The 16,129-nt window shown below is 31.2% G+C and overlaps 1 long non-coding RNA gene across 1 annotated transcript; it reads left to right on the forward strand.

The window, feature by feature from the left end:
* The first annotated feature begins 14,017 nt into the window (after positions 1-14,017).
* Positions 14,018-14,533, forward strand: LOC135559865 (uncharacterized). The gene is made up of 2 exons (XR_010458566.1): positions 14,018-14,053; positions 14,201-14,533. It is a non-coding gene; the product is annotated as an uncharacterized LOC135559865 (long non-coding RNA).
* Positions 14,534-16,129: the final 1,596 nt, after the last annotated feature.

The raw sequence follows: 16,129 nt of genomic DNA on the forward strand, positions 1-16,129 counted from the left end.
GAGGGTAGTTCTATATAATGGTAGTTCTATATAATGATAGTTCTATATGAGGGTAGTTCTATATAATGATAGTTCTATATGAGGGTAGTTCTATATAATGATAGTTCTATATAATGATAGTTCTATATAATGATAGTTCTATATAATGATAGTTCTATATAATGATAGTTCTATATAATGATAGTTCTATATAATGATAGTTCTATATGAGGGTAGTTCTATATGAGGGTAGTTCTATATAATGATAGTTCTATATGAGGGTAGTTCTATATGAGGGTAGTTCTATATGAGGATAGTTCTATATGAGGGTAGTTCTATATGAGGGTAGTTCTATATGAGGGTAGTTCTATATAATGATAGTTCTATATAATGATAGTTCTATATAATGATAGTTCTATATAATGATAGTTCTATATGAGGGTAGTTCTATATAATGATAGTTCTATATAATGATAGTTCTATATAATGGTAGTTCTATATAATGATAGTTCTATATAATGATAGTTCTATATGAGGGTAGTTCTATATAATGATAGTTCTATATAATGGTAGTTCTATATAATGATAGTTCTATATAATGATAGTTCTATATGAGGGTAGTTCTATATAATGGTAGTTCTATATAAGGGTAGTTCTATATAATGATAGTTCTATATGAGGGTAGTTCTATATGAGGGTAGTTCTATATGAGGCTAGTTCTATATAATGATAGTTCTATATAATGATAGTTCTATATGAGGGTAGTTCTATATAATGATAGTTCTATATAATGATAGTTCTATATGAGGGTAGTTCTATATAATGATAGTTCTATATAATGGTAGTTCTATATAATGATAGTTCTATATGAGGGTAGTTCTATATAATGATAGTTCTATATGAGGGTAGTTCTATATAATGATAGTTCTATATAATGGTAGTTCTATATAATGATAGTTCTATATAATGATAGTTCTATATGAGGGTAGTTCTATATAATGATAGTTCTATATAATGGTAGTTCTATATGAGGGTAGTTCTATATAATGATAGTTCTATATGAGGGTAGTTCTATATAATGATAGTTCTATATGAGGGTAGTTCTATATGAGGGTAGTTCTATATGAGTTCTATATGAGGATAGTTCTATATGAGGTAGTTCTATATAATGGTAGTTCTATATGAGGGTAGTTCTATATAATGTTCTATATGAGGGTAGTTCTATATAATGATAGTTCTATATAATGGTAGTTCTATATAATGGTAGTTCTATATAATGGTAGTTCTATATAATGGTAGTTCTATATGATGGTAGTTCTATATGATGGTAGTTCTATATAATGGTAGTTCTATATAATGGTAGTTCTATATAATGATAGTTCTATATGAGGGTAGTTCTATATAATGATAGTTCTATATGAGGGTAGTTCTATATAATGCTAGTTCTATATAATGATAGTTCTATATAATGATAGTTCTATATAATGATAGTTCTATATGAGGGTAGTTCTATATAATGGTAGTTCTATATAATGATAGTTCTATATGAGGGTAGTTCTATATAATGGTAGTTCTATATAATGATAGTTCTATATGAGGGTAGTTCTATATAATGGTAGTTCTATATAATGGTAGTTCTATATAATGATAGTTCTATATGAGGGTAGTTCTATATAATGATAGTTCTATATAATGATAGTTCTATATAATGATAGTTCTATATAATGGTAGTTCTATATGAGGGTAGTTCTATATAATGATAGTTCTATATAATGATAGTTCTATATGAGGGTAGTTCTATATAATAGTTCTATAGTTTCTATATAATGGTAGTTCTATATGAGGGTAGTTCTATATAATGATAGTTCTATATATAGTTCTAATGGTAGTTCTATATAATGGTAGTTCTATATAATGGTAGTTCTATATAATGGTAGTTCTATATAATGGTAGTTCTATATAATGATAGTTCTATATGAGGGTAGTTCTATATAATGATAGTTCTATATAATGATAGTTCTATATAATGATAGTTCTATATAATGATAGTTCTATATGAGGGTAGTTCTATATAATGATAGTTCTATATAATGATAGTTCTATATAATGGTAGTTCTATATGAGGGTAGTTCTATATAATGATAGTTCTATATGAGGGTAGTTCTATATGAGGGTAGTTCTATATAATGATAGTTCTATATAATGGTAGTTCTATATGAGGGTAGTTCTATATAATGATAGTTCTATATAATGATAGTTCTATATAATGGTAGTTCTATATAATGGTAGTTCTATATGAGGGTAGTTCTATATAATGATAGTTCTATATAATGGTAGTTCTATATAATGATAGTTCTATATGAGGGTAGTTCTATATGAGGGTAGTTCTATATAATGGTAGTTCTATATGAGGGTAGTTCTATATAATGATAGTTCTATATAATGGTAGTTCTATATAATGGTAGTTCTATATAATGGTAGTTCTATATAATGGTAGTTCTATATAATGGTAGTTCTATATAATGGTAGTTCTATATGATGGTAGTTCTATATAATGGTAGTTCTATATAATGGTAGTTCTATATGAGGGTAGTTCTATATAATGATAGTTCTATATAATGGTAGTTCTATATAATGATAGTTCTATATAATGGTAGTTCTATATAATGGTAGTTCTATATAATGATAGTTCTATATGAGGGTAGTTCTATATGAGGGTAGTTCTATATGAGGGTAGTTCTATATAATGATAGTTCTATATAATGATAGTTCTATATAATGGTAGTTCTATATAATGGTAGTTCTATATAATGATAGTTCTATATGAGGGTAGTTCTATATGAGGGTAGTTCTATATAATGATAGTTCTATATGAGGGTAGTTCTATATAATGGTAGTTCTATATAATGGTAGTTCTATATAATGATAGTTCTATATAATGGTAGTTCTATATGAGGGTAGTTCTATATAATGATAGTTCTATATGAGGGTAGTTCTATATAATGATAGTTCTATATAATGATAGTTCTATATGATGGTAGTTCTATATGAGGGTAGTTCTATATGAGGGTAGTTCTATATAATGATAGTTCTATATAATGATAGTTCTATATAATGATAGTTCTATATAATGATAGTTCTATATAATGATAGTTCTATATAATGGTAGTTCTATATGAGGGTAGTTCTATATAATGATAGTTCTATATAATGATAGTTCTATATGAGGGTAGTTCTATATAATGATAGTTCTATATGAGGGTAGTTCTAGGATAGTTCTATATAATGGTAGTTCTATATGAGGGTAGTTCTAGTTCTATATAATGGTATTCTATATAATGATAGTTCTATATAATGGTAGTTCTATATAATGAGTTCTATATAATGGGTAGTTCTATATAATGATAGTTCTATATAATGATAGTTCTATATAATGATAGTTCTATATAATGATAGTTCTATATGAGGGTAGTTCTATATAATGATAGTTCTATATAATGATAGTTCTATATGATGGTAGTTCTATATGAGGGTAGTTCTATATAATGGTAGTTCTATATAATGATAGTTCTATATGAGGGTAGTTCTATATGAGGGTAGTTCTATATAATGATAGTTCTATATAATGATAGTTCTATATGAGGGTAGTTCTATATAATGGTAGTTCTATATGAGGGTAGTTCTATATAATGATAGTTCTATATAATGGTAGTTCTATATAATGATAGTTCTATATAATGGTAGTTCTATATGAGGGTAGTTCTATATAATGGTAGTTCTACCTGAGGTAGTTCTATATAATGATAGTTCTATATAATGGTAGTTCTATATAATGGTAGTTCTATATAATGTTCTATAGTTCTATATGAGGGTAGTTCTATATAATGGTAGTTCTATATGAGGTAGTTCTATATAATGGTAGTTCTATATAATGATAGTTCTATATAATGATAGTTCTATATAATGGTAGTTCTATATAATGGTAGTTCTATATAATGGTAGTTCTATATAATGGGGTAGTTCTATATAATGATAGTTCTATATGGGTAGTTCTATATAGTTCTATGAGGGTAGTTCTATATAATGATAGTTCTATATAATGATAGTTCTATATAATGATAGTTCTATATAATGATAGTTCTATATAATGAGGGTAGTTCTATATAATGATAGTTCTATATGAGGGTAGTTCTATATAATGGTAGTTCTATATAATGGTATATGAGGGTAGTTCTATATAATGATAGTTCTATATGAATTCTATATATGATAGTTCTATATAATGATAGTTCTATATGAGGGTAGTTCTATATAATGATAGTTCTATATAATGATAGTTCTATATAGTTCTATATGAGGGTAGTTCTATATGAGGGTAGTTCTATATGAGGGTAGTTCTATATAATGATAGTTCTATATGAGGGTAGTTCTATATGAGGGTAGTTCTATATAATGATAGTTCTATATAATGATAGTTCTATATAATGGTAGTTCTATATAATGGTAGTTCTATATGAGGGTAGTTCTATATAATGATAGTTCTATATAATGGTAGTTCTATATAATGATAGTTCTATATGAGGGTAGTTCTATATGAGGGTAGTTCTATATAATGATAGTTCTATATGAGGGTAGTTCTATATAATGATAGTTCTATATAATGGTAGTTCTATATAATGGTAGTTCTATATAATGGTAGTTCTATATAATGGTAGTTCTATATAATGGTAGTTCTATATGATGGTAGTTCTATATGATGGTAGTTCTATATAATGGTAGTTCTATATAATGGTAGTTCTATATAATGATAGTTCTATATAATGATAGTTCTATATAATGATAGTTCTATATAATGGTAGTTCTATATAATGATAGTTCTATATAATGGTAGTTCTATATAAGGGTAGTTCTATATGAGGGTAGTTCTATATAATGGTAGTTCTATATAATGATAGTTCTATATAATGAGGGTAGTTCTATATAATGATAGTTCTATATGATGGTAGTTCTATATGAGGGTAGTTCTATATAATGATAGTTCTATATGAGGGTTCTATATAAGGGTAGTTCTATATAATGGTAGTTCTATATGAGGGTAGTTCTATATAATGATAGTTCTATATAATGATAGTTCTATATGAGGGTAGTTCTATATAATGATAGTTCTATATAATGGTAGTTCTATATAATGATAGTTCTATATAATGGTAGTTCTATATGAGGGTAGTAGTTCTATATAATGATAGTTCTATATAATGAGGTAGTTCTATATAATGATAGTTCTATATAAGGTAGTTCTATATAATGATAGTTCTATATAATGGTAGTTCTATATAATGATAGTTCTATATAATGAGGGTAGTTCTATATAATGATAGTTCTATATGAGGTAGTTCTATATAATGATAGTTCTATATAATGATAGTTCTATATGATAGTTCTATATAATGATAGTTCTATATAATAATGATAGTTCTATATAATGGTAGTTCTATATAATGATAGTTCTATATAATGGTAGTTCTATATGAGGGTAGTTCTATATAATGATAGTTCTATATAATGGTAGTTCTATATAATGATAGTTCTATATAATGATAGTTCTATATGAGGGTAGTTCTATATAATGATAGTTCTATATAATGGTAGTTCTATATAATGGTAGTTCTATATAATGATAGTTCTATATAATGGTAGTTCTATATGAGGGTAGTTCTATATAATGATAGTTCTATATGAGGGTAGTTCTATATAATGGTAGTTCTATATAATGGTAGTTCTATATAATGGTAGTTCTATATAATGATAGTTCTATATAATGATAGTTCTATATGAGGGTAGTTCTATATAATGGTAGTTCTATATGAGGATAGTTCTATATAATGATAGTTCTATATAATGGTAGTTCTATATAATGATAGTTCTATATAATGAGACGATGGTAGTTCTAATGAGGTAGTTCTATATAATGATAGTTCTATATAATGGATAGTTCTATATAATGATAGTTCTATATAATGATAGTTCTATATAGGGTAGTTCTTATGAGGGTAGTTCTATATAATGGTAGTTCTATATAATGATATATGAGGGTAGTTCTATATAATGATAGTTCTATATAATGATAGTTCTATATGAGGGTAGTTTCTATATAATGATAGTTCTATATAATGGTAGTTCTATATAATGATAGTTCTATATAATGGTAGTTCTATATAATGGTAGTTCTATATAATGATAGTTCTATATAATGGTAGTTCTATATAATGATAGTTCTATATAATGATAGTTCTATATAAGGGTAGTTCTATATAATGATAGTTCTATATGAGGGTAGTTCTATATACCTGATAGTTCTATATAATGAGTTCTATATAATGATAGTTCTATATAGGGTAGTTCTATATAATGATAGTTCTATATAATGATAGTTCTATATGAGGGTAGTTCTATATAATGATAGTTCTATATAATGGTAGTTCTATATAAGGGTAGTTCTATATAATGATAGTTCTATATAATGGTAGTTCTATATAATGATAGTTCTATATAATGATAGTTCTATATGAGGGTAGTTCTATATAATGATAGTTCTATATAATGATAGTTCTATATGAGGGTAGTTCTATATAATGATAGTTCTATATAATGATAGTTCTATATAATGGTAGTTCTATATAATGGTAGTTCTATATAATGATAGTTCTATATAATGATAGTTCTATATAATGATAGTTCTATATGAGGGTAGTTCTATATAATGATAGTTCTATATAATGGTAGTTCTATATGAGGGTAGTTCTATATAATGGTAGTTCTATATAATATAGTTCTATGAGGGTAGTTCTATATAATGATAGTTCTATATGAGGTAGTTCTATATAATGATAGTTCTATATAATGGTAGTTCTATATAATGATAGTTCTATATAATGAGTTCTATATAAGGATAGTTCTATATAATGGTAGTTCTATATAATGGTAGTTCTATATAATGGTAGTTCTATATAATGATAGTTCTATATAGTTCTATATAATGATAGTTCTATATGAGTTCTATATAATGATAGTTCTATATAATGATAGTTCTATATAATGATAGTTCTATATGAGGGTAGTTCTATATAATAGTTCTATATAATGATAGTTCTATATAATGGTAGTTCTATATAATGATAGTTCTATATAATGATAGTTCTATATAAGGGTAGTTCTATATAATGATAGTTCTATATAATGGTAGTTCTATATAATGATAGTTCTATATAATGATAGTTCTATATGAGGGTAGTTCTATATAATGGTAGTTCTATATAATGATAGTTCTATATAATGGTAGTTCTATATAATGATAGTTCTATATAATGGTAGTTCTATATGAGGGTAGTTCTATATAATGATAGTTCTATATAATGATAGTTCTATATGAGGGTAGTTCTATATAATGATAGTTCTATATAATGGTAGTTCTATATAATGATAGTTCTATATAATGGTAGTTCTATATAATGATAGTTCTATATAATGATAGTTCTATATGAGGGTAGTTCTATATAATGATAGTTCTATATAATGATAGTTCTATATAATGATAGTTCTATATAATGATAGTTCTATATAATGGTAGTTCTATATAATGATAGTTCTATATAATGATAGTTCCATATGATAGTTCTATATAATGGTAGTTCTATATAATGATAGTTCTATATAATGATAGTTCTATATAATGATAGTTCTATATAATGATAGTTCATATAATGGTATATAATGGTAGTTCTATATAATGATAGTTCTATATAATGATAGTTCTATATGAGGGTAGTTCTATATAATGATAGTTCTATATAATGGATAGTTCCATATGAACGGTAGTCTCATATAGTTCTATATAATGATAGTTCTATATAGTCTGATACCCAGTTCTATATAAACGGTAGTTCTATATAATGATAGTTCTATATAATGATAGTTCTATATAACGAGTCCCATATGATAGTTCTATATAATGGTAGTTCTATATGATGATAGTTCTATATGATGGTAGTTCTATATAATGGTAGTTCTATATAATGGTAGTTCTATATAATGAGTAGTTCTATATAATGGTAGTTCTATAATGATAGTTCCATATGAGGTAGTTCTATATAATGATAGTTCTATATAATGATAGTTCTATATAAGGGTAGTTCTATATAATGATAGTTCTATATAATGATAGTTCTATATAACGATGTTCCATAGTTCTATATAATGTAGTTCTATATAATGATAGTTCTATATAAAGGTAGTTCTATATGAGGTAGTTCTATATAATGATAGTTCTATATGAATGGTAGTTCTATATAATGATAGTTCTATATAATGATAGTTCTATATAATGGTAGTTCTATATAATGATAGTTCTATATAATGATAGTTCTATATATGATAGTTCTATATAATGATAGTTCTATATGAGGGTAGTTCTATATGAGGGTAGTTCTATATAACGGTAGTTCTATATAATGATAGTTCTATATAATGATAGTTCTATATAATGATAGTTCTATAATGGGTAGTTCTATATAATGATAGTTCTATATAATGATAGTAGTTCTATATAATGATAGTTCTATAACGATAGTTCTATATAATGATAGTTCTATATGAGGTAGTTCTATATAATGAGTAGTTCTATATAATGATAGTTCTATATAATGATAGTTCTATATAATGATAGTTCTATATAATGGTAGTTCTATATAATGATAGTTCTATATAATGATAGTTCTATATGAGGGTAGTTCTATATAATGATAGTTCTATATAATGATAGTTCTATATAATGATAGTTCTATATAATGATAGTTCTATATAATGATAGTTCTATATAATGGTAGTTCTATATAATGATAGTTCTATATAATGATAGTTCCATATATAATGTTCTATATAGTCTATATAATGATAGTTCCATATGAGGGTAGTTCTATATAATGATAGTTCTATATAGTTCTATGATAGTTCTATATAATGATAGTTCTATAATGATATATATGAGGGTAGTTCTATATAACGACAGTTCTATAACGGGTAGTTCTATATAAGGATAGTTCTATATAATGGTAGTTCTATATAATGATAGTTCTATATGAGGGTAGTTCTATATAATGATAGTTCTATATAATGGTAGTTCTATATGAGGGTAGTTCTATATAATGATAGTTCTATATAATGATAGTTCTATATAATGATAGTTCTATATAATGATAGTTCTATATGAATGGTAGTTCCATATAACGATAGTTCTATATAATGATAGTTCTATATAATGATAGTTCTATATGAGGGTAGATAGTTCTATATAAGGGTAGTTCTATATAATGGTAGTTCTATATGAGGGTAGTTCTATATGAGGGTAGTTCTATATGAGGGTAGTTCTATATAATGATAGTTCTATATAATGATAGTTCTATATGAGGGTAGTTCTATATAATGATAGTTCTATATAATGATAGTTCTATATGAGGGTAGTTCTATATAATGATAGTTCTATATAATGATAGTTCTATATATATGATAGTTCTATATGAGGTAGTTCTATATAATGATAGTTCTATATAATGATAGTTCTATATAGTTCTCATATAATGATAGTTCTATATAATGATAGTTCTATATAATGATAGTTCTATATAATGATAGTTCTATATGAGGGTAGTTCTATATAATGATAGTTCTATATAATGGTAGTTCTATATGATAGTTCTATATAATGATAGTTCTATATAATGATAGTTCTATATGAGGTAGTTCTATATAATGATAGTTCTATATAATGGTAGTTCTATATAATGGTAGTTCTATATAATGGTAGTTCTATATGAGGGTAGTTCTATATAATGATAGTTCTATATGAGGGTAGTTCTATATGAGGGTAGTTCTATATAATGATAGTTCTATATGAGGGTAGTTCTATATAATGATAGTTCTATATAATGATAGTTCTATATGAGGGTAGTTCTATATAATGTAGTTCTATATAATGATAGTTCTATAATGATAGTTCTATATAATGATAGTTCTATATAATGATAGTTCTATATGAGGGTAGTTCTATATAATGATAGTTCTATATAATGGTAGTTCTATATACATGATAGTTCTATATAATGATAGTTCTATATAATGAGTTCTATATAATGATAGTTCTATAGAGGTAGTTCTATATAATGGTAGTTCTATATAATGGTAGTTCTATATAATGATAGTTCTATATAATGATAGTTCTATATAATGACAGTTCTATATAATGATAGTTCTATATGAGGGTAGTTCTATATAATGATAGTTCTATATAATGATAGTTCTATATGAGGGTAGTTCTATATAATGATAGTTCTATATAATGATAGTTCTATATGAGGGTAGTTCTATATAATGATAGTTCTATATAATGGTAGTTCTATATAAGGGTAGTTCTATATAATGGTAGTTCTATATAATGATAGTTCTATATAATGATAGTTCTATATAATGATAGTTCTATATAATGGTAGTTCTATATAATGATAGTTCTATATAATGATAGTTCTATATAGTTCATATAGCATAGTTCTATATAATGATAGTTCTATATAATGGTAGTATCTATATGAGGAATGATAGTTCTATATAATGATAGTTCTATATAAGGGTAGTTCTATATAATGATAGTTCTATATAATGGGTAGTTCTATATAATGGTAGTTCTATATAATGATGGTAGTTCTATATAATGATAGTTCTATATAATGATAGTTCTATATAATGATAGTTCTATATGATGGTAGTTCTATATAATGGTAGTTCTATATAATGATAGTTCTATATAATGATAGTTCTATATAATGATAGTTCTATAAATGGTAGTTCTATATAATGATAGTTCTATATAATGATAGTTCTATATGAGGGTTTCTATATAATGATAGTTCTATATAATGGTAGTTCTATATAATGATAGTTCTATATAATGGTAGTTCTATATAATGATAGTTCTATATAATGATAGTTCTATATAATGATAGTTCTATATAATGATAGTTCTATATGAGGTTCTATATAATGATAGTTCTATATAATGGTAGTTCTATATAATGATAGTTCTATATAATGGTAGTTCTATATAATGGTAGTTCTATATAATGATAGTTCTATATAATGGTAGTTCTATAGGGTAGTTTCTATATAATGATAGTTCTATATAATGATAGTTCTATATGAGGTAGTTCTATATAATGATAGTTCTATATATATGGTAGTTCTATATGAGGGTAGTTCTATATAATGATAGTTCTATATAATGATAGTTCTATATAATGGTAGTTCTATAGTTCAATGATAGTTCTATATAATGATAGTTCTATATGAGGGTTCTATAGTTCTATATAATGGTAGTTCTATATAATGGTAGTTCTATATAACGATAGTTCTATATAATGAGTTCTATAGTTCTATATAATGATAGTTCTATATAATGATAGTTCTATATAATGATAGTTCTATATAAGGTAGTTCTATATAAGTTCTATATAATGGTAGTTCTATATAATGATAGTTCTATATAATGGTAGTTCTATATAATGATAGTTCTATATAATGATAGTTCTATATAATGGTAGTTCTATATAATGGTAGTTCTATATGAGGGTAGTTCTATATAATGATAGTTCTATATAATGGTAGTTCTATATAATGATAGTTCTATATAATTCCTCCTAGTTCTCTGTGGAGGTAGTTCTATATAATGATGTGGTAGTTCTATATAATGAAGTTCTATATAATGATAGTTCTATATGAGGTAATGGTTATAACAGTTCTATATGAGGTAGTTCTATATAATGAAGTTCTCTAGTTCTATATGAGGGTAGTTCTATATGAGGCAGAGGTAGTTCTATATGAGGGTAGTTCTATATAATGATAGTTCTAATGATATATGAGGGTAGTTCTATATGAGGGTAGTTCTAGTTCTAATGATAGTTCTATAATGATAGTTCTATATAATGGTAGTTCTATATAATGGTAGTTCTATATAATGGTAGTTCTATATAATGGTAGTTCTATATAATGATAGTTCTATATAATGGTAGTTCTATATAATGGTAGTTCTATATAATGGTAGTTCTATATAATGGTAGTTCTATATAATGGTAGTTCTATATAATGGTAGTTCTATATAATGGTAGTTCTAGGTTCTATATGAGGGTAGTTCGGTAGTTCTATATAATGATAGTTCTATATAATGGTAGTTCTATATAATGATAGTTCTATATAATGATAGTTCTATATAATGGTAGTTCTATATAATGATAGTTCTATATAATGATAGTTCTATATAATGATAGTTCTATATGAGGGTAGTTCTATATAATGGTAGTTCTATATAATGATAGTTCTATATAATGATAGTTCTATATAATGATAGTTCTATATGAGGGTAGTTCTATATAATGATAGTTCTATATAATGATAGTTCTATATGAGGGTAGTTCTATATAATGATAGTTCTATATGAGGGTAGTTCTATATGAGGGTAGTTATATATAATGAATCCCTCTCCTTCCTCTAGGTTCTCTGTGGAGGAGCGTCCAGCCCTCAGTGTGGTAGTTCTATATAATGAAGCCCTCTCCTTCCTCTAGGTTCTCTGTGGAGGAGCGTCCAGCCCTCAGTGTGGTAGTTCATAGAAGAAGCCCTCTCCTTCCTCTAGGTTCTCTGTGGAGGAGCGTCCAGCCCTCAGTGTGGTAGTTCTATATAATGAAGCCCTCTCCTTCCTCTAGGTTCTCTGTGGAGGAGCGTCCGGCCCTCAGTGTGGTAGTTCTATATAATGAAGCCCTCTCCTTCCTCTAGGTTCTCTGTGGAGGAGCGTCCAGCCCTCAGTGTGGTAGTTCTATATAATGAAGCCCTCTCCTTCCTCTAGGTTCTCTGTGGAGGGCGTCCAGCCCTCAGTGTGGTAGTTCTATATAATGAAGCCCTCTCCTTCTCTAGGTTCTCTGGGAGAGTGTGGTAGTTCTAGATAGAAGCCCTCTCCTTCCTCTAGGTTCTCTGTGGAGGAGCGTCCGGCCCTCAGTGTGGTAGTTGTATATAATGAAGGTCTCCTTCCTCTAGGTTCTCTGTGGAGCGGCCCTCAGTGTGGTCATCTACCCTCTGCTCCACGAAGACCTTCCATTGGTCATCAGAGACATGCCCCCAACTGCTCGATCAACTGACCCTCTTCCAAAGCCGAGTTGCCCAGGCCCCGCCCTCTCAGGGACACCGGAGAGCAAAGAGGCAACTAGCCAATCAGAGCCCCTAGCACCGTGGTGATGCCAGAGAGTGAAGAAGCATCTAGCAATCACAGCCCCCTCAGACTAGAGTCTTCACGGGTTCAAAAAGGTTGGACCTGTTCCAAACTGGACCCGAAGTGCATCAATTATTCTGTTAATATAGAGACTGAGGACAACTAGACCTCTCCATATAGACATGGTTGGATCCAGACCCGATCTGAGTGAGAGAAAAAGAAAAAGTCATATTTTTAAAACTACTTTATTAATCGAAGGGATGAAGTGTGAAAGGAGGGAGAGAGAGAGAGGTGCCTCTAGCAGGAAGAGAGGGAGAGAGAGTGCCTCTAGCAGAGAGGGGAGAGAGAGGTGCCTCTAGCAGGGAGGGAGGGAGAGAGAGGTGCCTCTAGCAGGGAGGGAGAGAGAGAGTGCCTCTAGCAGGGAGGGAGAGAGAGAGGTGCCTCTAGCAGGGAGGGAGAGAGAGAGAGGTGCCTCTAGCAGGGAGGAGAGAGAGGTGCCTCTAGCAGGGAGAGGGAGAGAGAGGTGCCTCTAGCAGGGAGGGAGAGAGAGAGAGGTGCCTCTAGCAGGGAGGAGAGAGAGAGTTACCTCTAGCAGGGAGGGAGAGAGAGAGAGTTACCTCTAGCAGGGAGGGAGAGAGGTGCCTCTAGCAGGGAGGGAGAGAGAGTGCCTCTAGCAGGGAGGGAGAGAGAGAGAGTGCCTCTAGCAGGGAGGAGAGAGAGGTGCCTCTAGCAGGGAGGGAGAGAGAGGTGCCTCTAGCAGGGAGAGAGAGAGAGGTGCCTCTAGCAGGGAGGAGAGAGAGAGAGGTGCCTCTAGCAGGGAGGGAGGAGGGAGAGAGAGAGGTGCCTCTAGCAGGGAGGGAGAGAGAGGTGCCTCTAGCAGGGAGGGAGAGAGGTGCCTCTAGCAGGGAGGGAGAGAGAGAGAGGTGCCTCTAGCAGGGAGGGAGAGAGAGAGAGGTGCCTCATTACATCCCTGCAGCATCGGCCTCATTACATCACATCCAAGTACATTTTAACGGTCAATAAATTCAGTTCTATTGAGCTCATTTTTGGACAACTGTCTGTCATTTTTGCCTCAATTATATTTCATGGTGGAACAAATGTTTTCGTGTGTTGGTGTGTATAAATAATGTGCATTTTATTGTGTTTATAAATCTGGTACAGAGACTTTGGTCTCAGCATTGACTCCCTGTCTAAATAAAGACACCTTGGTCTCAGCGTTGACTCCCTATCTAAATAAAGACACCCTGGTCTCAGCATTGACTCCCTGTCTAAATAAAGACACCTTGGTCTCAGCATTGACTCCCTGTCTAAATAAAGACACCTTGGTCTCAGACTCCCCTGTCTATTGTCCCTGTCTAAATAAAGACACCTTGGTCTCAGCATTGACTCCCTGTCTAAATAAAGACACCTTGGTCTCAGCATTGACTCCCTGTCTAAATAAAGACACCTTGGTCTCAGCATTGACTCCTGTCTGTCTAAATAAAGACACCTTGGTCTCAGCATTGACTCCTGTCTGAATAAATAAAGACACCTTGGTCTCAGCATTGACTCCTGTCTAAATAAAGACACCTTGGTCTCAGCATTGACTCCCTGTCTGAATAAAGACACCTTGGTCTCAGCATTGACTCCTGCCTAAAAAAGACACCTTGGTCTCGGCATTGACTCCCTGTCTAAATAAAGACACCTTGGTCTCAGCATTGACTCCCTGTCTAAATAAAGACACCTTGGTCTCAGCATTGACTCCCTGTCTAAATAAAGACACCTTGGTCTCAGCATTGACTCCCTGTCTAAATAAAGACACCTTGGTCTCAGCATTGACTCCCTGTCTAAATAAAGACATCTTGGTCTCAGCATTGACTCCCTGTCTAAATAAAGACACCTTGGTCTCAGCATTGACTCCCTGTCTAAATAAAGACACCTTGGTCTCAGCATTGACTCCTGTCTAAATAAAGACACCTTGGTCTCAGCATTGACTCCCTGTCTAAGTAAAGACACCTTGGTCTCAGCATTGACTCCCTGTCTAAATAAAGACACCTTGGTCTCAGCATTGACTCCCTGTCTAAATAAAGACACCTTGGTCTAGGCATTCACTCCCTGTTTAAATAAAGACACCTTGGTCTCAGCATTGACTCCCTGTCAACCTTGGGCTCCTGTAGCACCGCAGGAGAACATTCCTGGTCCGTTCACTGGTTCTCCTTCACCGGGTCTTTGACAGTTCAGAGTTCAAGAAGAACCAGGTATGAAGACACTAGACTCTCCCTCTTCACACTGGCCGGGCTGGGAGGACTTCAGGTCTGGCCTCTCCCTCTCCACACTGGCCGGGCTGGGAGCGACCCTGGCTGGGAGGACTTCAGGTCTGGACTCTCCCTTCCACACTGGCCGGGCTGGGAGGCGACCCTGGACTTCAGGTCTGGCCTCTCCCTCTCCACACTGGCCGGGCTGGGAGCGACCCTGGCTGGGAGGACTTCAGGTCTGGACTCTCCCTTCCACACTGGCCGGGCTGGCAGGACTTCAGGTCTGGCCTCTCCCTCTCCACACTGGCCGGGCTGGGAGCGACCCTGGCTGGGAGGACTCCAGATCTGGTCCCTCCCCTCCCACACTGGCCGGGCTGGGAGAGACCTGGGCTGGGAGGACTCCAGGTCTGGTCTCTCCCTTCCACACTGGCCGGGCTGGCAGGACTTCAGGTCCGCTGGTCCTTGCAGAAGACGCTGTACTGGGAAGAGAGGCAGGAGGCTGGGCAGGAGGTTGGACAGGAGGAGAGGGAGGATGAGGAGGAGGAAGAGAGGCAGGAGGCTGGGCAGGAGGTTGGACAGGAGGAGAGGAGGATGATGAGGAGGAGGAAGAGAGGCA

The sequence above is a fragment of the Oncorhynchus nerka genome, linkage group LG15, assembly GCF_034236695.1.
Source record: "Oncorhynchus nerka isolate Pitt River linkage group LG15, Oner_Uvic_2.0, whole genome shotgun sequence".
Taxonomy (NCBI): Eukaryota; Metazoa; Chordata; class Actinopteri; order Salmoniformes; family Salmonidae; genus Oncorhynchus; species Oncorhynchus nerka.